General features: G+C 39.4%; 1 protein-coding gene across 5 annotated transcripts in view; it reads right to left on the bottom strand.

Moving 5' to 3' along the window:
• Positions 1-27,706, bottom strand: part of SERTAD2 (SERTA domain containing 2) — a 121,860-nt gene that overhangs the window by 18,879 nt on the left and 75,275 nt on the right. The window contains exon 1 of one of the 5 annotated variants that reach the window (XM_019635437.1): positions 3,866-4,171. The exons of the other annotated variants lie outside the window; for them this stretch is intronic. The gene's annotated coding sequence lies outside the window, so the exon portion shown is untranslated. Of the gene's footprint in view, positions 1-3,865; positions 4,172-27,706 lie in introns of those variants that run through there. 5 annotated transcript variants of the gene reach the window in all.

Consider the following 27,706-nt stretch of genomic DNA (forward strand, 5'->3'; position numbering starts at 1 on the left):
TGTGAGAGGAGGCCAGACAGCACAGCAGATGCCAACTCCATTCTGAACTGAAAGCTGCAATGGGTGCAGAGCTTAAGTGATCCTTTGGTTTCTAAAACAGATAAATCAAATAGGGGCGTCTGCCTCAGTGACTCCTGGCAGGTATTTCCAATTAAGTTCAGATGAGGGACGGAAGATTTTGAGACAAATGAGCCTTTCCAGATTTAGGAGCCCTCAGACCACAAAGAGAGAATTTCCAAAAGGGAGTTTGCACCGTCTGTGTGAGGCGCTTGTTTAAATGATAAGCATCTGTTTTGTCTTATTAGAAATCATGTTTTCAAAGATACTGTAATTTTTTTTTATTTTTCAATTTTCATTTGTATGTCAATGAAAACTTTTAGACAGCCAAGCAAGTTTTGTTTGTCTCATGATCTTCAAGACAAAAAAAAAAAACAAGGCATCAATTATTACCCAGAATAGGAATGTTGTCTTATTGGCCTGACATATGCCATTCACAGATTCATACAAAGAATGAACTGCCACACAGTGCTCATGGAGAAAGACACTGCTCCACACAATGAGTGATGCGCGCTCCAGGGGACAGGTCTGTTCACAGGGTTTCCCAGCATCTGCACAGAGGGCAGAAGTCTGCCTTTAATACCAATGGCACTGGCCATTGGAGACAACACTTTCTAAAAAGAGACTCGCCAACTTTGGTTAGTAGCTGCTCCCTTCGAAAATATTAAAACTAAATTAAATATCCCCAAACTTAAACAGCAGTCCTAGCTTGTGGGTTTCTGGCAATTGTTTAAGGAATGATTATTAACAGTGGGTAGAAAATTTATGATTTGTGCATATGCAGTGGCCACAGCATTTTTAGATTTTCATGTTCTGCTGGTCGGTGTTAATTCATGGAAAGACCTATGAAGGTGGCTGTCCCCCTTACTGCGAGGCCATTTTCACTTAAAACTGGAGCTTGCCCTATGGTGCCTTTAGCATACATCTGATCTTTAGACTCAGTAATGAGAGAGAGAGAGAGAGTCAGTCAGTCTTCCACTGCCCCCCCACCTTTGCCAAGAAACTAATGCAACTATAGCTATCTCCTACAGGATGTGCCATAATAGTAAATACGAAATTTCTGTAGCAGTATATGTTAAAAAAAATTTTACAAATGAATTAAAATTCACACTCATAAATACCATATTTATCTTTCTTTATTTTAAATCTATATAAAATATTGACAAAGTCATCTTGATTTTTCTGATATAAATGAAATATAGGATAAAGCTTAATGCTTTTACTAGTGTTCTTGAACAAGAAACCACAGCAAAAACAAACAAAAAACAAACAAACAAAGCTCTTCTAAGTGTCTATTGGAGGTTTTACTCTTCTTAGCTACTAAAATATAAAGTGTTTTGGCTGAGGATAAACTTTTAGTATAATTTAATACTGGTAATTTGTAACCTGCTACTTTATTGACAGAAAAAAAACTAAGTATTTGTATGTATGTATGTATATACATATGTATCTTCAACCTTCCCTTATACTTTTTTTGATGTTTTGTGTGTGTGTGTGCACATTTCTAAAGTAGTGCTGTAATTTTCATTCTGCCATTGGAGCACTGTTGAAAATAGTGGGTGCCAAAGCCATCAGTTGCTACACAAATTTGAGTGAGTTTAAAAATATAATATATATTATGTTACTATGCTCATTACTAATAATCAGTACATGGCAACTGAGTAAAATTTATATTTTAGCTTCTGAATTTAAAAAGCTTTCAAGGGAGACAATACAGAAAATAGGAGTCTGAAGATTTTCTAAATTTGAATTAATATCCTTCTCTTAGTTTTTAAAGGGAAACAAGCTTGAGCAGCTGTTACCTAAGAAGCTGTGACACTCACCTGACAATAAAACTGTTCCCTAGGACACCTCTTGTCTACACACTTGGTTGGTATTATAAAATGTGAGTCCTCTCTCCTACCTGTTGTAATAAAGCAAGGAACAGAGCTGAATGTTCAAAACAAACAAACAAAGAAAGGCTGTCAAATCCATTTCATAAGATTTCTCATCTAAGAGTAACATGGTTATAACTCATTTTTATGAGGAGGAGGGAAAAGAAGTATAAATTTTAACCATTCTTATTAGGAGGAGGGGAAAGAAGTAAATATTATTTTGAAGGGTACCAAACTTGATGAACAATATAAATAACTTTACATTAACATATAACACCTCTAAGTAAATCAATGAAGCTAAGGGAAAACTTGCTAACATTTCTCTCTCTCTCTTTTTCTTTTTTCACAAAGAAATTGATGAAATGAACAGGAAAGCAGAGATCCATGAACAAGCTCTTCTTGTTCCTGTCAGAAGCTGGAATCTTAGGATGGGTATTTTCATCCTCACAGCACACCCTAGCACACTCAAATCAGAATAGACTGCTATAAAAAGGGGGAGGGATGGGAGGAGCTCTAGGGGCAAGACAAGCCTTCTAGTTAGCTGAGCAACTATTCCCCCCTCCGCCCTACCCCCATCAGCAAAACAACCCGGAGGCTCTCAGGTGGACTGCCCTCCAGGGGTTGAGTGGAGCCAAGAGCCCACTTCACTCCTGTCAGAGACTAGTTAGTCCCTAATTATAAAAGGCTACTTTGAACACTTAAGGCCTCAGGAATCCTATTGGCTACCACAACTTCTAAGCTCTTTACACACGTTATGTATATTTCTTAACATATATTGGGAAATCAAAAAGCGTATTTCATGAACAAAGCTTGAAAACATTTACGTACTATCTTTCTTAAGACTAACTGGGGCTGCTCGATTCGATTCAAATAAAAACTGCTATAATCTGAGGCTGGATATCTCACCCTGCTGATTGTCCTTCCCCATTCAGTGCCTGTAAAAACTTACTTTCCACCTCCTGAAACATCCGGAAACTACCCAGCTTTAAAGTTATTCTAAGACAAACTACAATATATCTAATCTTTTCGTGAAACTAAAGACTAAACCCCAAAACTCCACTCCTGTCTCAATCTATTACTATTACTTCTGCTAAAGGTAAGCTAGCTCATGACCAAGGGGGTAAAAATAAGAACAATTTATGATTTTCTCTCGATGCAATGGCCCTCTGACAGCACCCTCTGTCTTAATGGTACAAAGTCCAAGGCTTGGAACAGCTGGCTCCCCTCAGCCCCCTCCCTTTCAGTCATAGGCAGTCACCACCAAGATGACTTGTAGATTTCTAACTTAAAAACATGAGGCATTAAGTTTACTATACATATACATTAAAAATCAATTCACTTGCGCACGGGCGAAAAGAGGGTGGAGATGGGGTGCTTTTAAGCCAAAAACACAGGAAAACTCACAGAAACACACTACAGCAAGTTGGATGCAAACCCAGCCACGGAACTCAAAAGTGAAGCAGCCTTCGCGGCAGCAATCCAAACCTTAAAAAAAAAAAGTCTCGCACATTCACAACAACACAACCGCCACAACACGCACACACATCCCAGCTGTAAAAGCGACAGCCCCTAGCTCCCTCGGCCCCGCTGCTGGGCTCCGGTTAGCTCCCGACCCCCTCCTGACCCCATCCGTGACTGCCCGTCCCCTGCCCTTCCCCCAGCAGATCTGCCCTCGTACGCTTGGGGTCCCCGGCCCTCGCCCCGGAGGTCCAAGGGCGCGGGGCCGGGAAGCAGCGGGAGGGAGCGCTCCTCCGGGTACCTGCTCCAGCCCAGGTTCTTCTCGCGGAAGCGTCTGCGACCCTCGCGGCCGCCCGGGGCCCTTCTCCGCCCTCCCGGCTCTCCGGGTCCTTGGCCGGGTCCCAACACCGCCCCCCACTCATCGGGAGCTCAGCGCATCCGAGGATCCCCTCCAGCCTGGCGCCGGGAGAACTTACCACATGCAGCTCCACCTGGGAACTAACGCATCAGGAGGGGTTTCTGCCCACTCCTCAAGCTACTCCCGCTCCATACGGAGTCCCCCGCTCCGGGGGCCCGAGGGTGGCGCCGGGGAGCGGGCAGGAGGCGAGACCGAAGCTAAGACTCCGCCGTCCTCTGCCTGTGCGCTCGGAGCATTATACAATGGTGGAGGAGGCGGCGGCGGCAGGCAGCGGAGGAGGAAGCTGGAGGCGGGCGGAGGGGGCGCCCTGACCGAGCGAGCGGCAGCTCGTGCTCCAGCACTCGCCGTGCAGGAGTGACGTGCGGCCAGCGAGCCTCCCGCAAGCTGCGGCCCCGGGCTCGGCAGGCCCCGCCCCTCAGCCGCGCGGCCCCGCCCCTCGGCGCGGCCCCGCCCCCTCCCCCGGCGGTCCCGGGAGGCGCGATAAATGCCGAGCGGGGCCCCGGCAGCCAGAGGAGCAGGAAGGGGCAGGCGGAGCACGCGAGACGCCGGTTGGCAGCGCGGCCCACGGCTCCCTCTCTGGCTGGCGCGCCCTTTATTTTTTTTCTTAAGGAAAGGCTTAAAGAGAAAGGGGGAGAGAGCGAGAGAGACACTCCGGCCAGGGGACCATTACTAACCACCAATAATCCCCTCACACTCCAGAGAAGACTCATGCAAATGACGGAGCGGCGAGTGACAAAGGCGGCGGCGAGAGCAGCGCGCGCACAGCCCGCTGAGTCGCGCGACCGCAAATATGACAAGCATTTGAGCTATTCGGCAACTTGGGGCCGGTCAGCGGTGCGGGCAGGGTCCCTCAGGGGTGGTGGGGGGCGCGGCGTGCACGCCACCCCCCGGGGCTTTCGAGACGGGAGTCCCGGGAGGTCACGGGCGGCAGCGTCCGCAGCTGGGACACTCCCCGACGCCTCCGTCTCAGGACTCACGAGTGACCCGCAAACATCCGAGTGGCAGGATGGGGGCTCCAGCGAGAGCCGGGGATAGAAAATGCCCCATGCACGCGGTGGCCTTGGCTCAACGCTCAAAATGGGTCACCAAGTCAACAGTACTTTCCGAGCAGGACGGAAGGAACCGAGTTGCAGCCTTCGTGGCCGGCTGCGCCGCGATGTAGACGCGGCAGCGGGTCGCTGGCCCTGGAAGAGCCCACGCAGACCGGGAAGCCAGGCTTGGAGACGCAGGGAGGCCCGGAGGCTCCGTCCTCGGCTCAGAAGTTGCACGCTGATAGCCTTTTCCCTCTCCCGAAGAAACCTTCTGCTCTGCACTACTTATTGGGAGAGGTTGTGTGTATGCCCAAATGGTGCGAATTTTAAAAAGCCCTAGGAAAAGAGAGCCAGTTCCCCTGGAAAATAAAAAAAAGTATTTTATTTTTAAAAGTTGCATGCGTGATCAGTGTTAAGATGTTACAAAAAGTTACTCAGGCACCTTAAAATTTTGGCTGCCACCCCAATCAATATCTCAGATCACTTCGGTGTTTAATGGTCCACTATGCTAGTTATATTTAAGGATAATAAAGCTTTAAGACCTAACATAAAGGTGATTATAAGTCGTTAACATCAAGACAAGTTTAGATCTATTCGAACTGCTCTGTAATGATTTGTTATCAATCAAATTGATGATCTTACTGAAATTAAACCTGGGCTAAATTTAGTTGGTAGAAGAGACAATGCTTCTTGTTTTATCTTTAAGGGCAATGAAAAAGGTTTTTGCTGGACCCTCCGTATAATTAAAATCTTATACAGACTTTTCTTTAAGTATAACCAATGCCAAAAGCTAATTAATTACTCGTGGATATCTTTGGAAAGTCTCATTATAATGGTGTTCCAAATTACACATCATGGAAGTAGTGCTCAGGGGCCTCTGCAGGTTCTGCTCAGTTTGTGCCCGGGTGGCACAGCATTCAAACATTTTGCCAGGAAGCCAAGATATTTTTCATTTCCAGAGTTCTGCCTTTTAGAGACGACACTAACTACTAACAGTTTCCTAACCACCCACTCACTTATACTTTCAGCGCTCACTTTAAGGAAAAGCCATTGAAATAGAAGCTGCAATAATCTCTTCCTGTGATATCTTCGTAGTGGAGGCCAGAAGCTCAGTTGAATTTAAAATGAACTTAAACTGTTATTCAGGAATTGAAGTTAGCAGCAAGTTAGACTTGCAGAATTTTTGTGACACTTGGATATTTTCTAGCAAATGGATTCTCAAATGCAGTGTTCCTGTACAAAAGAACTAAGATCAAAGTGACCATTTTTGTGTCTTCAAAGTGGACATGGGATTCTGCTAATGCGCGTGTTCTGTACATGCTCAGTAAAGGTTTGAGTTCTTAGAAGCAACTTGAGTTTTGGGGGTGAAATAGTTTTCACCTTTCCACACTTTTGAAGGTTGCAACATCCCATCAGGGCACATGTTATAAACGAGTCCCACTTCCCCACTTGTACATTCTGGCATCTTTCACCAAGAAGTCAAAGCATGAAGTGGCAGCTTCAACAGCTGCTGATGTGGTCCAACACCAGGTGGTGAACACCCCCCTCTTCTCCCCCGGCCAAGTCCCCACAGCCCAGCACAGCAATCCCTGTCTGGCCCTGAAAATCCAAGTCCACCAGCATAAGAAAAGGCCCTCCAGAACTTTTGAAATCAAGCCCCTCCCTTTCAGTATGCAATGGTATGGTTTGGAAAAAAAAAAATGAGCAAATGAGCAAGACATGTTTCATGAACATGTAAGTGTGATTTTCACTCTTTGGGACATTTAAAAGCCCATTTTTAATAATCCTACCCTCAGGATTTAGAGTTTAAAGTTTCTCCCTCTCACTTTCACATATAAGAAATTAGGCCAGTCATCCACAAGTAACTATCAGGAACATACCTGTTTAGGGAGAAAAGAAACATTGGTTTTCTAAGTCTAGAATGGTGCTGGTAATTTAAAAACTAGTCATGAGTTTATTTCAGAGAGGTACTTCTTAACACAGCTTTGTAGTTCTGGGTACTAGTTTGCACTTCACTGCTTCTCTTGAAAGTTTCTGTGCCCTCACATCTGGCAAACTACTAGACTACTGCACTAACTGAAGGCCACTTTTAGCACTTAATTAGCATGCATCAGAGAAATGACACAAGGACAAGCTGGCTACATAAACTAAGACACAGACTTTAAAACAGTTTTCAAACTTTAATTTTTCTTTCTCCTTTATTATATTTTATATCTTTCAAGTTCCACATGAAATATTGGTTAAAAAAACTCATCTATCTATACACCATGAAAACATTGGTCTTATGGCCAAAAAAAAAAAAAAAAGTAAACATTTCAGTTATGAAACACATTGTATACAGCCAGCTGTGCAAAATAAACTTTTCATGGAAAATACAGAGCTCCTAACTGAATGTGGACTTCCCATTCACCAATAACTGAAAACTGTTTAATAAATCTTCAAAATAAAGTTCTGGAAGTCACATCACCTGATTATGAAGGAGTTTATACCAGATACAATGATTTGGAAAACTAAATACTCTCACAAAGATAGCACAGACAGGTCTAGTACTTTTCAGCCATTAGTGAGTTAAGACTACTGTATCAAAGGACCAAGTTAACTCATCTGCTCCTGCAAACTCTTCTCTATCTCTTTTTCCACTCACTTTTGTCAGGTTTTTACCCCCTGCTTCTCCCTGAAGTCACACTTCACACAGTAGAGCTTCAACTCCAGTGAAGGGCTGCTTTTAGAAAGTTTCTCTTACTGTTACTGAACTACTTTGCAGTGACACCCCTTATGTTCCAAGAGAGGGTCATTCTTCTGTTAGATATGCCTTTTCTCTTTTAAAAATCTGACAGTATATAAATTCTAAGTTGGATCTAAATCTTGATAATATTTGAAGAAAAGGCTTTAAAAACCATTCTCTTTTTTCTAGTATTTTTGATTAGTTCCTTCTAACCGTTACTAGAGAAGATTGCTTCTATTGGGCATTAGCTTCCTTCCTATTCCATTTGCCACTATTTTCCATTAAGATCCCCAGATAAATTGTGAGGTCCAATTTGGAGCAGCCCCCGTTAAAGGCTCCAGCTTTTGTTTTCACTCTCTCTTCAGATGGAAAGCGAAGGCCTTTCCTGGTGACGATTTCAGGGTTCCCTTCCTGCCAGATGCCACTCTACCAAGACGGTCGCTTCTCAGAAACCTCTCTCCTTGACCCCAGTTCCCCATACAGCACTACCTTCCTGGTGGCCTCCGCATGTTGACTCTCTATTTCCTGTCTATAAACCATCCTCCCTTCTTGAGGAGTTCATACTTTTCTCAAGGCACTCAGCCCTCCTGGCTTCCACAGAAAGCTTTAATGGATGTTAGAAATAGCACAGCCTCCAGATTGCTTTGGCCCTGGGAACCAGCTTGGTGAGATGAAGAGGCCTGGAGTAGGAGTTTGAAGATAAATCACTTAACTAGGATTAGTTGTTGATGTTTTAGTTTCTTAATCTGTTATGTCACAGATTTAGGAGCAGCATAGGTTCCAGTGAAAAGAACACAGGTTTTTTTTTTTGGTCAGGAGATTTTGGGTCCAGTTCCTCAGCTACAGCCAGTGGTGAGGCTGAATCAGACCATGAACATCAATCACAGGGGCTGCTTCCACACTCCATGAAAGGAGGAGCTTGGATTCGAAGATTTCTGTAGCCCCTTCCCAGAGCTAGGAGTCTATGAAAAGTGACTACAATGGGATTAGCTTCATGGAAGAGTTTTAGGGCACAAATGAGATAATCTGCTCATACTGGAAGACTATAAAACCAACCTCACATTCACACACTTCTAAAAGAAACGAGTAGAAGTACAAATAATGATAATATATGCTCTCTTCAATTGGATATGTTCTTTGAATTATTTTTCATACCCAGAAAGCAGATTCGAGCAGTCCTATCCATAATTCTCCTAGATTTGTTAACCTATTATGATTCAAGTCACCTCGCTGTGAAGTCTGTAATACACTGCCCCAACATTTGTATAGAAGCAGGATGGTTTATAAGGCATTTTCATATGGATTCGCTTGTTTGCTCTTCATAACACCTTCCCTGTGCCATACGCAGGACACGTACTACTTCCCACGTCTTACAGATGAGTAAACAGAGGCTTGGAGAAGGACCTGCCCATTGAACTCTGCCTTCATCAAGCTGACTCCCAGGGACAGAGAAGGTCTGGAGACTGCGAGGTTTATAATGTTCGATACATTTTGTGGAGGCCAGGAAAGACTCAAGCTGAGTGTCTTGAGAAGAGTATGAACTCCTCAAGAAGGGGAGGAGGGTTTGCAGACAGGAAGTACAGAGCTAACACGCAGATGCTGCCAGGAGAGAGCTGCTGTGCCGGAATCTGGACACCACTTGGTTTCAACCCTACACTAGAATCACGAAATAACAACGATGCTACTTCTTACACGAAGAACCTCACCCTGCCTGCCCTCGGCTTTGTTAGCACCACATTTTAACCCACAGAATGAAAAACCCACACACATCACAACCAAAAAAAAAAAGAAAAAGAAAAAAAAAAAGAAAGAAAACTCCTCATACCCTCCAGCCCCTCACTCATTTCCAATATGGTTCATAAAACCTTGTCATCACTCTATCCCTAGCCTTTAGAATGGTACCTGACACAAGAGTATTTGATAAATATTCACTGAATGATAAATTAAGGAATGCTATCGAGTTTACAACAGCTTCATAAACTCAAAGGGTTAATCTTTCCTGCTAAAATTTTCCTCTCATTACCTTTTGCCTAAGCTCTGCGTGTGTGTATACACATACACTGCTTAAAGCAGTATTTGGGAAACTTCACAGTGAGAGGGGCCACTGTGAGTGATATAATATTCTACTTACAACTGCTTTTCAGCATTTCTAAAATATGCCATTTGGGTTTAACATAGTTAAAAGGACTAATGGGCACTCACAAAGTACTTACTGTTAAGAGTTCATCTATACAGCCTTACTATTGGGGGAACAACCTTGCAGATAAATTATTGCCATAATTCCACCATCCCGTACTTCTTATTTTTTAAAATGGTTTCTAGAAAGGTGATATTTTTTCACTGATATAATAACGACAATCAAAATTTGAGATAGGGATCATCCCATACTTCTTTATAAAGATTTTCTTCTCCTACTTAGTTTAAGAAATAAAAGTCTCAGTTAAATCATATTTAAATACAGAGGAGCATTTGATAATTATGGGTAAAAAAGATTTGCCTATCCAAAGTTTCAAGTGATTTACTTGAATGGTTCAAATGACAATTTACCTTTATCACCTCCATACCCTTCCTGGTCATGGAATATAAAAATATGCCAATAATCAAATGTTCTGAATGTCATCAACCAATGTTAATTTCCAGAAAAACTTGGCAAAATGATGACAGGAAAAAACATTTTTTTCAAAATTATTATTCTAATGTCAATGTCTTCTGTTTCAAAATCAAGCAAATATATATGACTGGCTAGACTAAATTCTATTTTCTGCTATACATATTCTCATGTCTATTATAGAAACAATCTAGGATTGTGTACCTTTAAATCACCTATGAGTAAAGAGGTCATTTAAGAGAAGTATGGTGACTTGGGGAATGCAAATTACATAGTTCAAGCATTTTTTGAAGTCCTAGCTAGAAAAATTCTACTTTGAGAAATTAAAAAAATATTCAGTTTTAATGTGTATATAGGTGCCCAGAAAATGCATCTATGTTCAGGCTATGTGATATCATTAGAAAATAAACATGTGGACAGAGAACATAGTTTAATAAATGTAAATCTAGTATACAATTAAAAATGAATCAGCTCTTTGCTACTTTGAATTTTTATTGGTTTCTGAAGGAGAGGTAACAGTTAGGTAAGGCGGTGTAGACTTTATCTTTTCTTTTAGTCACCAGTGTAGAACTGTTTTTAAAAACCTATTGCCAGAATAAGCAAGACTTTCCCAAAATTATCAAACTGTCCAATAATACTTGTCCCTTGCTTTAAATTGAAACAATATATTTTTAAATTTAAAATTTTTATATTTAAAATTTCAGAAATGTACAGTGAAGTCAAGTAGGAAGAAACTAAGGCAAGCATCTCAGATAAACACCAACACCAATTAGATACATTGTGTAACCAGTTTATTGTTTTTCTAAACATGTTTAAATATTGAACAAAAGATTTAATGTTGCCAAGTAATATTTGTTTCAAAACTGTTGTCTTGTTTGATTTATATGAAACTCCTTAAATGGGCAATTATCAGAGAAACTGGCTTTTAAGGAGAAAATAATAGTGTGAATGAGCTATACGTAACTTCCCTTTTAAAAAACAGAAGTTGAATCTGTAACACCAAATTTAGAAAGCAGACTGGATGGCAGCAAATACCACGAGAATATCATCTATAGCATAGACGCCCACTGCCATTCCGTTATGTTACAAATAAATACATACTCTTCAATCTTCTGTTTGCTCAAACAATGCATGTATTTGATCATCCCTAAAGATGATTCTTTTCAAAGAAAACATACATGTGAAAGAGTCACATCAAATTAAAAAAATCTCACTTAAAAAGAGCCAGATTCCCTGACATTGACTACAGTGATTCATTTGGCCTCATTACAGCGTGCACAATCCATACTGGGGCTACAGATAAATAGCTTTTGCAGGAATAATGTTAGTAATTTCAACACCATTTATATTTCCTTTTAACTTCCTTTAAGAAATTAAAGTCCAAATTACAGAAAGTAGAAAACTTTTTTAATGAATCAGATATTCATTTTCCATCCATTTTTGATTTGTTACCACTTTAAAACTCTTAAACATCCGGCTTTTAGTTTTAGTGGTAAAAATTAACAGCTGTAAAGATAAAGACTCCAGAATTATTATTTTCACGTTACAGCCAAAAATGAAAAGCGAGAAAATAGAAACCTTTCTAGAAGTTCATGAAATGAAAAGATCAGAATTAATGAGGCTCCATAGCAATTATGGACAAGAATATTTAATATGACATAAATACCAATCCCTCAAACTCATCAATAAATTAAATGCAATTGCAACTTAAAATCTCAATTTTTTTTTTCATGGAACCTGGTAAAGCAAATCCAGAAATTCATCTGGAATAGCAATGGACAAAAGATAGAAATAATAATTTTAAGGAACAAAATGGGGGATATGTCCCATCAGATATCAAGGCTTATTATAAAGCTCTAGGAATTAAAACAGAGTGGTGTTGGCATAGGAACAAATAAATAGAGCAACAGAACAGAATTAAGAGTGCAGAAATATACCCACACATATACATATACATATAGAAGTATAAAATATGACAAAGTTGAGATTACAGATTAGTGGGAAAAAATACATTATTCAAAAAATGGCTAAGGGTCACCTGGTTACCTGCATGAAAAATAAAACAAAATTAGGTATCTAATATTTTTCCAAAAAAAACATACTAGGTGAACTGAAATCTAAATGTGTAAAACAAAACTTTAAAACTCTTAGGAGAGACTATAGGAAGATATACCAGGGGTGCCAAAAAAATGTATACACATGACTTGTATTCATCTTTTGTTATTGGTATATATTACTACAATTTTAATACAGGTTTTTCCTTTCTTAAAATGTGGGTACATTTTTTTTGGCACCCTCTGTATTTATGGCCTCAGGATTAGGAATGTGTGATTATTGTCTCCTAAAATTCATTCTTGGCTTGTCTCTGTTTTGCCCTGTGCCTTGAAATGTTGACCACCTCCTTTGCCAGCTAGCTTCCAACTGGGTTCAGCAAAAGGAAGGCACCAGGAAGCGATCAGTAGGTCAGAGGGGAGAGAGGCTGGGGTATTTCTTCCATGCTCCTTCCTGCTTTGGGCCTTGTTATGGCAGTACCCACCCCTCTACAATCACAGCTTCTGCAGGCGGCCCCTTCTCCAGAGTGCCAACTCTCACGGATGCTAGAAACACCATTTCTCCCCTTTCCCCTTTAGACCTAAGGATAGTAACAGCTTCCTACTATTGTTGGTCTTCCATGCTTCAACTTTTGTCACATCTCTGTAAAAAGTCCCTTTATTAAAGTCTCTTTAGTTGAATCATTTAGTGGAATTCTGATTCCTGCAGAGACTTTGACTATTAAGAAGAGACACCCAATGCACAAACCATAAAGTAAAAAAGATCAGTAACTTTGATTATATTAAAAATTAAACAAAATATAATATAAACAAGATAAAAGCAAGCTAAAGGCTATTGAATGATATATGTGATTCATAAAATCAACAAAATTAGTAGTATTCAGAATAAAGAATTCTGAATCAATTTTTTAAAAGCCATATAGCCCAATAGAAAAAAGGGTAAAAGAAGAAACTCAAATGTTCAACAAGTGAAAAGATGCTCAACCTTTTCAGTAATAAGGAAACTGCAAATTACAAACAGATAATTCACAGCTATCAGAGTGACCACTTTGGAGATAATTTGACAACATCTAGTAAAGTTAGAGATGCATGCACCCTGCCCACATACATGCAGTCTTTCTCAACTGGGGTTCCATGAAAAAATAAGCCCTACAGAAAATGATTAAAGTGACTATTTCCTCAATCCTCCCAAGGATGGTATAAAGCTAAACACCAGTGGTGTGCTAGCAAATGTTTAACAACAGCCTAAGGCGGAGTGGGGGGGGGGGAGCCCTTATCAGCAGCATTTGCAGATTTCTGTGGTGTAAATACCCCTGCAAGGGCTGATTTTATACCCCCCCAGTTGAACCTAAGAATTAAGAGATTCACACAATTGCTTTAAGGAGCAAGCATCAGTCTCTAGCTCCAGACCAACAGTTGAACCATTCTAGACTTACAGGACAAAAGTTAAAATATTTTAAAACATGCAAAACATTGCTATGTATTGTTTATAAATACATATGTATGCAATTATAAAATAAAAAAATTAGAGGTAAAAAAATTTGGGAAAGTGGTTATTTCTGGTAAACTGAGGAGGGTAATGGGATCGGGGAGACACACAAGTGGCATGTATTTTATCTATAATGTTTAATTTTTATTTTTAAAACATCAAAGCCAATAAATATGTTATAATAAACTATTTGAATTTGTTGTTTTAGATTTTATTAGGTTAAAAAATGTTTTGTCTTTCTTCCTTATAGTTTTATGAAGTAGAACTTCATAAAATTTTTTCCTACAATTTCTAATATTTATTAATAAATCATTGGGTAATATTTGTATTTCATGCATTTATTGACTTCCCATTATTTCAGTAATAACTTATTCCTTTCACTCATTTTGGTAAACAGTTCTCTTTCTCTCTCTCCCTCCCTGCCTCCCTCTCTCTCTCAATAAGAGATTATAAAATTCAATAATAATACTAGGGTAACCTAAAGTTCTTAATAGAAATCCCAGCTGATATGGCAAATATTAGCTTTAATTGGTTTAAAGCCTGTGTTTGGGGGTATATTTCTCACCTACCAGGCTAACCTCTATCTTGCTAGAAAGGATAAAAGCTTCCTCACAAAATATGGAAGGCTTCTTGTTACTTCCTTAATATGCCAAATATCACATTTAGCACTAAAAAGTGAAATCTTGTTGCTGATTAAAAACAACAGAAACACACTTTCCCCATGAACTATCTTTCACTTGGTGTTCAGTTGACCACTGACTGCAATACCAAACACATTTTGATTCTTCCTTATTTTGTGTCTCTTGATATGGGGATCTGAGGAATAAAGCCCACATCTATCTTCACTCCCTTGACCTGGGGAATGTGGTGGTGTCTCAGTGCATACTAGTGTGACTTTTTTTTCAGAGATCATCTTGAAATAAACCTATATTTTAAATACACACCTTTTTTTGCGTGCTAGCAGGCATTCTGAAGCTAGGTGGTTCTAAATAAAGAACACTAGTCAACAACAGGAAATAACTCCCACAGAAAAAAGGGGCAGAATACAAACTCTCACCAACTCTTGTACACAGTTCACAACGGCCTTTTGTTCCCTGCACATTAAGCCTGAAATCTTTACTTTTCAGAGCATGTTTGGGCCTTTGCTGAGCAATTAAGCCTCTTTTCCTTTTGCTGGTGTCCCTGCCTTCTTCTCTCTGAGGAAGTTAGCCTTACCACTAACTTCTTACTATGAGGGAGCAGATCAGAGCACAGAACAGTTTCTATTCCAGAACTTAGTATGTTTTTCTCTTTTTAACATTTTTTTCTTAATGAAGTTTCTCAAGGAAAATAAAATCAATTCTGTTTAAAACTCGCTTTTCCTTCTAATACATACAATACCACGTCGTATATATTCTAACAGAATATGTTCATCTGCAGTCTATGTTTCTAAATCTGTCAATAAGGATATATCATATCAACCCATAAATCTAGATTGATGGTTTATCAACACTTTACCAGGGACATTTCAGCAAATCAATGAAACCAGAAGATCAATTATATTCTACTCAAAGGCTCCCCATCTTGAGTCTGTAGTGAAAAAGAGGGAGAAAAATCTAGGCCCAAGCTAACCAAATAGAAAGACATCTGAATGATGGTTTTCAAAGTCAAAATGACTCCCACTGGAACAGACTGGTGGCATTCAACTGTATAGAGCACAGGTACCCCTGACAAGAAAATGGGGCTGAGCAAAATGCCTCGATATGACTATTTCTTCCCTGTCCTATATTTCTTCCCTGTCCTATACACTCAGCCTTCGTCTCTCTACTGGCTCCTTCCTGCAGTCAATAAATTACAGACTCAGAGCTCTCTATCTGCACTTTGAAAACAAGAAACAATCCTCCCTCGGCTTCAATAGGAGCAGGCCTGTTGGTGGCTACTGCTGTCTTAACCCTTCACAGCTTTAGCCCCTCCTACTTCCTCTAGCTTCTGTTGGACAACTATGTCGACCACCTCCAGAAAAGAGCACCAGTGCCCCCTAAATGCTAAGGCCAACGGATACTTCTCAGTTCCTCGTATTTACTGACCCTCCCTCTGGCATTTCAAATGGACATTACTGACCACCTCCAACCATTTCTTTCAGTAACTTTGGTTCAACTATATAGTTTCCTACTATATAGTTTCCTGGTTCTTATCTGTCTGGCCACTTGTAGTTTTCTGCTTGTTTTGTTTGTTGCTGGCTTCTCTTATTCTGCCCACCCTACAAACTTATAGATCTCGACCTTTTAAAAACTACCTCCAGTTGCAATTTGCGACCAGAGAGGGTTATGGAAGTGAGTGGGGGATGGGAATGGTTGGTTAGGATATCAGAATCTTCAAGAAAATTTGGAGACACGAGTGTTTTGAAAAAATTTTGCCAGTTGGTAATCACTATATAAATGTTTGCGTTCCCAATGCTTTTGTTTTGGCTCCCTCTTCTCTTCAGCTCATCCTATAAACTCTCCCTAGGGCAACCTCACCCACTCTCAGGGCATCTATATGCTAATGATTCACAAATCATTAACCACATTCCAGGCCTTTCTCTTTAAGCTTCATATCTGACCTTTATCTAGAGAGAGACCATATATTCCAGTTTTTCAGGGTCATTCCTAGTTTATGCTTGTCCTGGCATAATTATTAATAGCACCCTGTTTCAATCTCAAAAGGGTCCTGGTTTGAACAATAAAAGTATATAATTAGCCTATTTCTGTCTTATTGCCTATTAGACATCTCCACTGGGTATCATAAAGGCATCTTCAACTCACAGCACATCTGGAATTGTCCTAATCGCATCCTCCTTAAATCTGCCCCTCCTCCTAAAGGCCTAAATGTGGTTAAGGCGCCAATAAGGTGCTCCTGGCGTCTAAGCTGGAAAGCTAAGATTCAAGGCACCTTCCCTCTCCCTTCCCCTCACATTTAACCGAAGTCCTGTCAATTTTCTCTCTTAAATGTTTTTTCAAATATGTCCCCTTCCTCTCCGTTTTCCCCATCACTGTCCTAGTCAAGACTCTTATCATCTTTCTCTTTGACTATTACAACAATCTAGCTCCCTACTGCCAGCCATGGATATTTTCCTCTAATCTATCTATACCACTTACTACTTGTAGGACAGGTAGCACTCCAGGTACTAGAAATACAAAATGTGCTGCTGGAGGCCCCCACTGAGTTCACGGGGAAGACTAACTCATCATGGTGATGCAACAGGTTACATGGTGATAGAGCCATGCACACGGTGACAGTGGACACACACACACAGCCTGGCCAGTGTGAAAGTGGTCGGGGAAGTGGTGGTGGGTCTTAGGGTGCATGGGAGTTAGTCAAGGTCATTAAAGCAGATGGAGCAGCAGAGGTGGGGAGGTGAGAAATAGCACAGGGTGTGGGTGCAGATGTGAAGTGTAAATCACAGGCAGGGAGGAGCAATACACAAGACTAGAGAGTTATGCTAGGAAGGCTTTGTATCCCACATTAAGGGGTCTGGCCTTTATATTCTGAAGGCATTAAGGAGGCACTAAATGACTTTTCATGGGGAGTGAGTGACATGATCTGATTTTTATTTTGTTAACTCTACACCTATTCCTAAACTTGACAGAATGATTCAAAAGTTTATTTAGAATAACCAACAAATGAAAAGAAATCAATTTTAAAAATGGTATTAAAAAGCTGTAATAATTAAGAGTTGGGTTCTGGCAAAAGAAAAATATAAATGTATCTGCATTGAAAAACTTGAAACATTTTAATATAAAGATTTAGTATATTCTTAAGATGGCATTCTTGATAGTGTGAAAGGAAGGTGTGTGCAATAGTTTACTACTTAAGGGGAAAAATGAACATTAGGTTCTTGCCTCACACAACACGATGAAACACTAGAGATTAACTAAAGAATAAAATATATATATATATATATATATATATATATATATATATATATATATATTTAAATGTAAGAACTAAAAAAATGACAGAATAATTGATTTTAGAGGTAGATAAGACCTTTCCAAACAAAAAAGCAAAAGAACCATAAAGTTAAAATGGATTACACTAAAAAATTATATATCAAGAAACATCATAAGCAAAATTGAAAGAAAAATAACAAACTAGGGAAAAAATTTGTGATACAAATAACAAAGACTTTAGTAACCTTATAACCTAAAGAGATCTTATCGGTCAATTAGAAAAAAAATAATATTAAATTAGAAAACATTGAAACTAAATTTAAAAAGTCGGCGAAGGACAGAAGCTAGTGATCATTGGAAAAAATACAAATTCACCTAATCAAAGCAATATAAATTTAAAAGAAATATAACTGCCACATACCAAGCTGGCTACAGATAGATATGTTAAAACTGGTAACAGAGTGGACTGGGCTTTGTCACAGCCACTGATGAAAGTGTACAGTTGACCCTTGAACAACATGGGTTTGAAATGTGCTGGTCCACTTATACTTGGATATTTTTCAATAAATATGTACAGTACTGTAAATCATTTTTCTCTTCCGTATGATTTTCTTAGTAACATTTTCTTTTCTCTAGCTTACTTTATTGTTAGACTACTGTCTATAATACATATAACATACAAAATATGTGTTTATGTTATGGGTATGGTTTTCAGTCAACAGCAGGCTATTAGTAGTTCAATTTGGGGGGAGTCAAAAGTTATATGCAGATTTTCCACTGTAGGGGGGAGGTTTGGTGCCCCTAACTCCTGCATTGTTCAAGGTTCAACAGTAAATGGATTAAACTTTGGGAAGGCAAGGTTTGCTCATGTATATCAAAACCTTCCAAAATGTCCATATCCTGTAATATGGTCATTTCATGTCTAAGAATTTACCCCATAGAACTCATCAGAGCTGTGCATAAAAAATATATTCATTCAACAAATGTTTATTGAAGGCCTACTGTGTCCTAGGTTCTAGGAGCTGGGATGTAGCAGCAAACAAAACACAAAAATCCCTGTTGCTGTGACTCTTATGTACTAGTGAGGGGAAAGAGAGAAAATAAAATAAATTAGTAAATTATATGGTATATTAGCAATTAAATGTTATCAGGAAAATAAAAGAGGGAAGGAAGATGGGGAATGTGTGCTTGGGTGTGGATGTGTGGGGTGGGGGTGCAATTTTGAAGAGGTGTTTAGGAAAGACCTCACTGAGAAGATAACATTTGAGAAAAGACCTGAAGGAGGTGAAGACTCAAGTCAAGGGAACAGAAAATGCAAGCAGGCCCTGAGCAGGGAGTGTGCCTGAGGCTCAAGGACCTCTAGGAAGGGGAGGAGTGGGTGAGGGGGAGGTGGCAGGAGAGAGGGTATGGGGAGGATCAAGGCAGGCTGTGCAGGGTCTTATAAGCTGATGCAATAATTTTGGCTTTTACCTTGAGTCAGATGGGACTCAATACTATTACAATACGGTTAGGGTACTCTCAAGACAGTGGCCAGTGATCCTTTTAAAACAAAAGTAAGACCATGTCACTCCTCTCTCCAATGATGGTTGTAATGATTGATTTGTTTAGTGTTGCTTTGAGTTTTTAATCTCTTCAAATGTGTCAAAAAGTCTAATACTATTTTGAAAATGTGCTAACACTAAACAACCGAGAACCACTGGGTCGGTGCAATGGGTTAAGAATTTGAGCTTCACAGTTATGGCAGATCCGACACTTATAAGTCTTGGTCGAGTTTCTCAATCTCTGATTCTTAACTGTAAAAAAAAGGGGAACTATTACCCACCCCACAGTTTATAAAGATTAAATAAGATAATGCATTTTTTTTTTCAAAAAGTGAAGGGTGCTACTGGTGGTACATGAGGTGATTTAAAAGGTACAAGGACTTGGCCCTTAAAGGATCATCTTGGAGGAGGGGGGCAACAGCTAGATGAGAGGTAAGTGTTGTTTTAGGGGATGCAAAGGTTTCCCAGGAGGAGGAAAACAGGATAATGTTTTGAGACATTTCTTGAGGTTTCTTACTGTCGAACCTCCTGTGCTGCTGGAGGTGACCAGGCGACACAGTTCTGGCTAATTAGGTGTAAAGGGAAGCTGGCTGGAAGCCCTGGGAAAGAATTTTTCCTCTGATTTAGAAAGTGAGGGACACACAGGCATGCAGGGAGAGCTCTTTCCCTTCTTCCTGGCGGTGAGGCTGTGGTGCCTGCAGCTGCAGTAGGCGTCTTGTGGGCATGCTGTAAGAAGACTAAGGACAGAAGTCCCATGTGCTTAGGGAGGTGGGGTAGAGGATGACGTGGAGCCTGGGTCTTCTATGATGTCACTGAGCTGATGAGCTGAAGAGAACTGATGCTAGGACTACCCACCTCTAGATTTCTAAGGGGAAAAAATAAATGGGCTTTGGGTATGTTTGTAAATATAGGTGAGGTCCAAGGACCACAGGCCACTGACTCACCTAAACTAGGGACTAGTTTAACCCCTCATCTCTGGACTCCACCCAGCTCTAAAACCTTATCTCTGTGGGAGGGGCTTAGGAATCTGCATTGTATACTTCTCAGTTGTATTGGTTTCCTATTGCTGCCAGTGGCTTAAAATGACACCAATTTATTCTCTTACAGTTCTGGAGGTCAGAAGTCTGAAATCACAATGTTGACAATGGCTGCATTTCTTCTGGAGGCTTCAAGGGAGAATCTGTGTCCTTGTCTTTTCCAGCTTTTAGAGGCCACCTGCGCTCTTTGGCTCTGGTTCCCTTTTTCATCTTCAAAACACATCATTCCCATCTCTGCTTCTGTTGTCCCATTTCCTTCTGCCTTTTGACCTTCTTGCTTTCCTCTTACAAGGATGCTTGTGATTTCATGGAGCCCAGGATAATTCAGGATGACCTTCCCATCTCAAGGTCCTTAGTTTAATCACATTTGCAAAGTCTCTTTCACCATGTAAAGTAACATGCGGGGGGTGGAGGGGGGTGTACTATTCTGACCAGCACATCAGTTGATTATGGGACCAGTAATAATCATAGGTTTAACCCTAGTAAATGGAAATTAGAGAGGAGAATGGATTAAAACAGGAAAGTATATGAGACTAGCCAAAAATATTGAGCTAACAACCAGAAAGGGGTGGGGGCTGGATTTAAAAACGTTGGTATAAGAATTCAAAACAGTTAGTGATGTGAGATCATTTAAAGTAGAGGCCAATGGCACCATGCCCCTCACCAGCCATGCCCTAAGACTCTTGTGTTCCAACAGAATACCTTAGCAATCTACAGGATCCTGACTTATGAAGAAAAGGTCGCATTATGCTCAAGGCTCTCTGTGGGAAAAATGTAATTACCAACAACAACAATAATGAGAGAGGAAAAGATCTGTATCAAACACGCTCACATTAGACAAAGCTGGGTGCTTACAGAGAAACTTCAAATGTCTTTAAAATGCACAGGTACAGAATGCCTGGATGCTATATAAATAATATGTCACTGTGTAAACTATAGCTGTTATAAATTTACACACATAAGTTCTGCTGATGTGAGGGAAGACTGCACACATCATAAGAGCTCAATAAATCTGTGTTGTCTGAGAGGTCGAAATTGACACTGTCACCTTCATGGATGTTAGCTGTCCATCTGCTGGCTGTGGCGTGTACACTAACAGTACCCACCTTTAAGTCTGTATAATGACTTATTTACACATTACAAATCACATTGATATCATTTTATTTGCTCCCTACTCCCTAAAGCCCCAAGAACTAGTTAGCTAGTGACTACTATTCTGTTTTACACTTGAGGAAGTGGGGTTCAGAGAAAACTCTCTCAAGATGCCACAATGAACAAGCGGTAAAGCCTAACTTCAACATCCAGTTTCCATTTTCAACTTTACGTTATTGTAAATATCACACTTCACTTTACTTGAAGACTCAGCCAAAGTACATTTCTGAAAACAAACTCAGATGGGAACTTTCAGGGTGGTGATGGATCTATCTATCTTTCTTTCTTTCTTTCTATCTATCTATCTATCTATCTATCTATCTATCTATCTATCTATCTATCTATCATCGAATTACCTACCTACCTATTTACAAAGCAGCATGAATCAGAAAAATTTTAATGTATCTTATCTTTCTCTTTTTAATATGCCCACAAATGGGCCAAGTTTCTATACAGAGCTTTAGCTCAGGGTAAAATTTTATGACTGGGTCTTAGACACTTAAATAAATGGAAAATGCTAAGATAAAAGTTAGTAAACAAAATCATTAGCTCTAAAAACAAAAAGCTCAAGGCATACAGATTTGACAAGTACTTAGTTGCTGTATGAAATGGTGCAGTTATTCCACTGGTGTGGAATTACTTTTATTTATACTGCTAATGGACTACTACACAGAGCTGAAAATGCCACGATTCACCGAGGCTGCCACAGTCGGGCAGCTCAGTGACGTGCCCATGGGACGTGAAGCTGCACTCACATAATGTACATTCTCCCTCCTCCGCCCCCACTACAGTGCTGTGTGTGACTCCAGCAAAGCATATTCACCCACGTCTGACCCACCTTCCCACCTGAGGGAGAGCACATGCCGTAAAACTGAAGTAAATAAAAAAGGATGACATAAAGCCACCCTTAGTCAGAAATCATCTTTTCTACATTAACAGTAAAGTCTTCACTAGGCCACTTTTATGCCATTACCTTTTGGTTCTTGTAGAGAAACCAAAGCACAAAATACAGAGTATTTTGAGATTATTTAACGTGTAATTAGGCAAACTATAGTCAACATTTTCCGACATGCCTACGAACACTAACTTTGGAGTCCAATAGTCCCGGGACAGGCAGGGTTTCAGGTTCCAGCCTGACCATGTGTTGGCACCCGATCTTAGGCAACTTGCTTAAGCTTCAATTTCCTCAACTGTAAAAAAGGGATAGAACCAGGACCCGAGGCACGGTGTTATTGTGAGAGTTAAATGAAATTGTGTACGTAAGGAGGTAGCACAGTCTCCGAAGATGATAGACAAAGGTAGCTATTTCTGTAATTAATAACTATTATATAATGCTCATTACATTCAATACTGTGCTGGTGGCCACTGGTGGTGGAAGGCGGGCTCCCTTGCTCATCTTGCTCATCCCCAGCAGGCCTGGTCATTGCTGCCAACTGTGATGAATCTTATGTACAGGGTTGGGATACACATTACAGCACACTACAGAGATTAGATGGAGCTCCACTCACTTAGGGCATTAGGTCAGACTGGAGTACAGGAAAAAGACATTTTTATTGAATAAATCTCATCATCTGACTAGCATTCAAAATGTACCTCTGTCCCTGCAATTCAATCTAAAACTAACCCCACTTTTTTTTCTTCTTTGCCTAACATTGACTGACTGCCTATCCAGTGTGCCCTATGCAAGGCTTAAGAAAAGTTTCTCTCATAAATAACTGTCAGACCTCTGGATTCTTATTTTTTGTGATTCCCTCCTCCTTGTCTCTTTGCTTTAATTAAATTCTGATGGGGAAATGTGTACATAACAAAATATAATAAAGAGTAGGCACGACCAGCTACTTTCTTCGATGGCTTTAAAATATAACAGGCGCAATCAGCACGCCTCTTCCTACTGTCACTGCTATAACGAGGCTACAATAATTTCTTTTTCTGCCTAAAAAATGCCAGTAATGTTTGACAAGTGAATCCAAAGAAATGGAGAATGTACACAAAAATGTAGAAAGCTTAAGCCTCATTATAAGTAGACGTACCCATCTTTCTTTAACATCCATTATATCTCTATGCAGCTGAACCTCAGGTCTCAAATCTCAATCTCCTGAGTTATTCTGAAAAATATTGATGCTGGTCAGACACAAATATCTCCATTGGCCCATGCTTCTACCCCTAGATTGATGGATTACGGGCTTGAATTGTGTGTCAGGATTTACATTTGGCTCTGAGTAAAGAAATTCTGACTAACAGTAGCTGACTGACCAAGAATTTCTTTTTTTTTTCCCCCTCATAAAATTAGAAGTCTGGGATTGGGCTGTTCCGGACTGGAAAGATGATTGAAACATACCTGTTCCACCATCCTCATGGTCCTCAGGGTCATAAGAACACTGCTATCTACCACTTATTTCGTCTACATTCATTCCAGGTAAGAATAAAGTCAAAAGCCTTGTCTTCATGAGGCTTTGTCCTTTTATTCAAGAAGGGATATCCTCCCTAGGGTCATTTTACAGGCCAGAACTGAGCTATTAATAGAACATAGCCACCGCATCTATAATTGTGTTGAAATATCAAGTATTTTAGCTTAGCACAGAGCTATCCCAAATAAAATCAGAGTTCCCTTAAAACAGAATGAGTGGAAGAGGATTCTAGGAAGATGGTCGAGTAGAAAGCACCAGGAATCTGTCTCTCCACCTAGACAACAACTGCACTGGCAGAATCTATCTGATGTAATTTTTTTGGAGCTATGGAGTCTGTTGAAGGCTTGAATCTTCTAAGGAGTAGGGGTGAGATGGGACTTGTATGGTAAATTGCAGTAAATTTTGTTTAATTCCAGCTCTTACCACAGTAGCAGCTACCCATCTCCTACCCTAGGCTGTGCACATGCTGCTGGGGCAGCTTACAAGGACCTTGTAGGAGCCAGGGGGCAAAAAGAACCCTGTCCTCCAAATATTGTGAATGTGTCCTGATTGTTGATTGTTTCTTCTGCTCATAGAGGTGCAGAAGAGGTGGGCAGTCATTGCTGTTGTATCTCCATTTTTACAAACCCTTCCCCCTGTGCCCGAAGTGACTTCCAGGTGATTTAAAGGGTCAGCGCCCTTCTCCACCACTTTCATTTTTCACTTTCTCTTGTTTTGGGAGCCAGATATCAAAGACTAGGACATTAAAAAATAACTGCAATATACAGGGAAAGTAATAAAGTGACCATGCACATCCAGATAAAGGCTCAGGAAAGACATGAGGAGACTTTAAGTTTATACCTCAGGGGGAGGCACAGAGACATACTACAACAATAAAAAAACCCAAAAACAATAAACAAAAAACAATACAAGAAACAACAAACTCTCAGGAAGGGAGAGAACCTGATTTTCCAGAGTTACCACATTATTCAAATGTCCAGTGTTCAACAACAACAACAAAATCTCAAAACATACAAAGAAACAGTTAAGTATGGCCCATTCAAAGAAAATAAAACAAACAAACCCAAATCAATAAAAATTGTCCTTGAAAAAGACCTAATGGAGATATACCAAAGACTTTAAAACAATTGTTTTAAAGATGTTCAAAGAACCAAAGGAAGATAAGGAGAAAGTAAAAAACAAACCAAAAAAAAGTGAACAAAATGGAAATATCAATAATGAGATAGAAAGGAAACCAAAAAGAAATTCTGCAGCTGAAAAGTATGATAACTAAAATGAAAAATAAACTTGAATGATTCAAAGGCATATTTGAGCAGAAGGAAGAATTAGCAGACTTGAAGGGGAACAATCGAAATTACTGAGTCTGAGGAACAGAAAGGAAAACGATTGAAGAAAAGCGAACAGAGCCTGAGAAAACTGTGGGACAAGTGAACCAATATACCCATCATGGGAGTCCCAGAAGAAGAGAGAGAGAAAGGAGCAGTGAGACTATTTGAAGAAATAATGGCTGCAAATAGCTCAAATGTGATGAAAGACATGAATATAAACATCGAAGAAGCTCAACAAACTCCATGTAAGATGAACTCAAAGAGACCCACACGGAGGCACATTATAATATAAATCTCAAAAGACAAAGAGAAAATCTTGAAGGCAGCAAGATAGAAGTGAATTGTTACCTATCAGGAATCCTCAATAAGATTATCAGCAGATTTCTCATCAGAAATTTTGGAGGCCAGAAGACAGTGGGCTGATATATTCAAAGTGCTAAAGAAAGAAACTGTCAACCAAGAATCATATATCTGGCAAAACTGTCTTTCAAAAATGAGGAGAAATTAAGACATTCTCAAATAAACAAAAGCTGAGGCAGTTCATGATCACTAGGCCTGTCCGGCAAGAAGTGCTCAAGAGAGTCTCCCAAGGTAAAACAGGACACTAAACAGAAACCTAAAGCCATATGGGGAAATAAAGATTTCAATAAAGGTAAACACATGGGCAATTATAATAGCTAGTATTATTGTAAAAATGGTTTTTAACTGCACTTTTGTTTTCCACATGATTTAAGGGACTAGATTTAAAGAAAAAAACAATTATTGGTTTAAAAGCTTGTATTACTGTAATTTTGGTTTGTGACTCCAAATCTTGTTTTCTCTACAATTTAAGAGACTAATGTGCTTAAAATGATTATTAGTTTATGGTTTTGGGCATACAATGTATAAAGATGTAATTTGTGATATTAAATAGCTAAAAGGGGTTGGGATGGAGCAATAAAGCAGCAAAGTTTTTATATGTAATTTAAATTAAGCTGGTATAAATTCAAATAGAGTGTTACAGCTTTAAGATGTTAAATGTAATCCCTATGGAAAGCACAAAGTAAATAGCTAGAGAATATATACAAAAAGAAATAAGAAGGGATTTAAACATTTCACTATGAAAATCAACTTAACACAAAAGAAGACAATAATTCAGGATATGAGGGATAAAATAGCTACAGATCACAATGGAAGGAAGAAGTTTCTTCTTGTAAGTAATTACTTTAAATCAGCTGCATTTCTATACACGAACAATGCACAATCTGAAAAAAAATTGCAAAAAAAATTCTATTTCCAATAGCATCAAAAAGAATAAAATACTTAGGAATTAACTTAATCAAAGGAGGCAAAATATTTGTGCAATGGAAATTACAAAACATTGCTGACAGAAATTAAAAAGGACATAAATAAATGGAAATATATCCCATTTTCATGGATTGAAAGACAATATTATTAAAATGTCAATACTGCTCAAAATGATCTACAGATTCAATGTGATCCCTATCAAAATCACAATGATATTTTTTGCAGAAATAGAAAAACCATCCTAAAATTCATATGGACTATCAAGGGACTCTCTGAATAGGCAATACAATCTTGAAAAAGAAGAACAAAACTGAAGGACTTATACTTCCTGATTTGAAAATTTACTACAAAGCTATTGTAATCAAAACAGTGTGGTATTGCTATAAAGACAGGCATAGAATGGAATAGAATAGAGAGCCTAGAAAAAAACCCTTGCATATATGATCAAATGATTTTTGACAAGGATGTAACAAGACCCTTCAATGGGGAAAGGTCAGTCTTTTCAACAAATGGTGCTGGGAAAACTGGATTTCCACATGCAAAAGAATGAAGCTGGACCCTTAATAACACCATATACAAAAAGTTACTCAAAATGAATCAAGGTCCTAAATGTAAAACCTAAAACAATAAAATTCTTAGATGAAAACACAGGACAAAAGCTTCACAACACTGGATTTGGCATTGATTTCTTGGATATAACACAAAAGGCACAGGTAACAAGAACAAACAAAAAATAGACAAATTGGATTTTATGAAAATTAAAAATTTTATGCATCAAAAGACACTGTCAACAAAGTAAAAAGGCAATGGGAGAGAATACTTGCAAATCATACATTTGATAAGGGATTAATAACCAGAATATACAGAGAACTCTTAAAACCAACAAAAACAAACAACCTAATTCAAAAATGGTCCAAAAGTTTGAATAGATGCTACTTCAAAGAAGATATACAAACGGTCAATAAGTACATGAAAAGATGCTCAACATCACTAACCATTAGGGTAATTCAAATCAAAACTACAGTAAGATACCATCTCATACCCATTAGGATGGCTACTATTAAAACAACATAAAACAACAAGTGCTGGCAAGGATGTGGAGATACTGGACCCATTGTGCACTGTTGGTGTGAATATAAAATGGTACAGCCACTGTGTGGGAAACAGTATGGCAGTTCCTCTAAAAATTAAATTAAACTAGAAATACCATATGATCCAACAATTTCACTTCTGGATACATAACCCCTCCCCCCAAAAAATTGAAAGCAGGGTCTCAAAGAGATATTTGTACACCCACGTTCATAGTGGCATTATTCACAATAGCCAAAACA

The sequence above is a fragment of the Hipposideros armiger genome, unplaced genomic scaffold (assembly GCF_001890085.2).
Source record: "Hipposideros armiger isolate ML-2016 unplaced genomic scaffold, ASM189008v1 scaffold_2, whole genome shotgun sequence".
Lineage (NCBI taxonomy): Eukaryota > Metazoa > Chordata > Mammalia > Chiroptera > Hipposideridae > Hipposideros > Hipposideros armiger.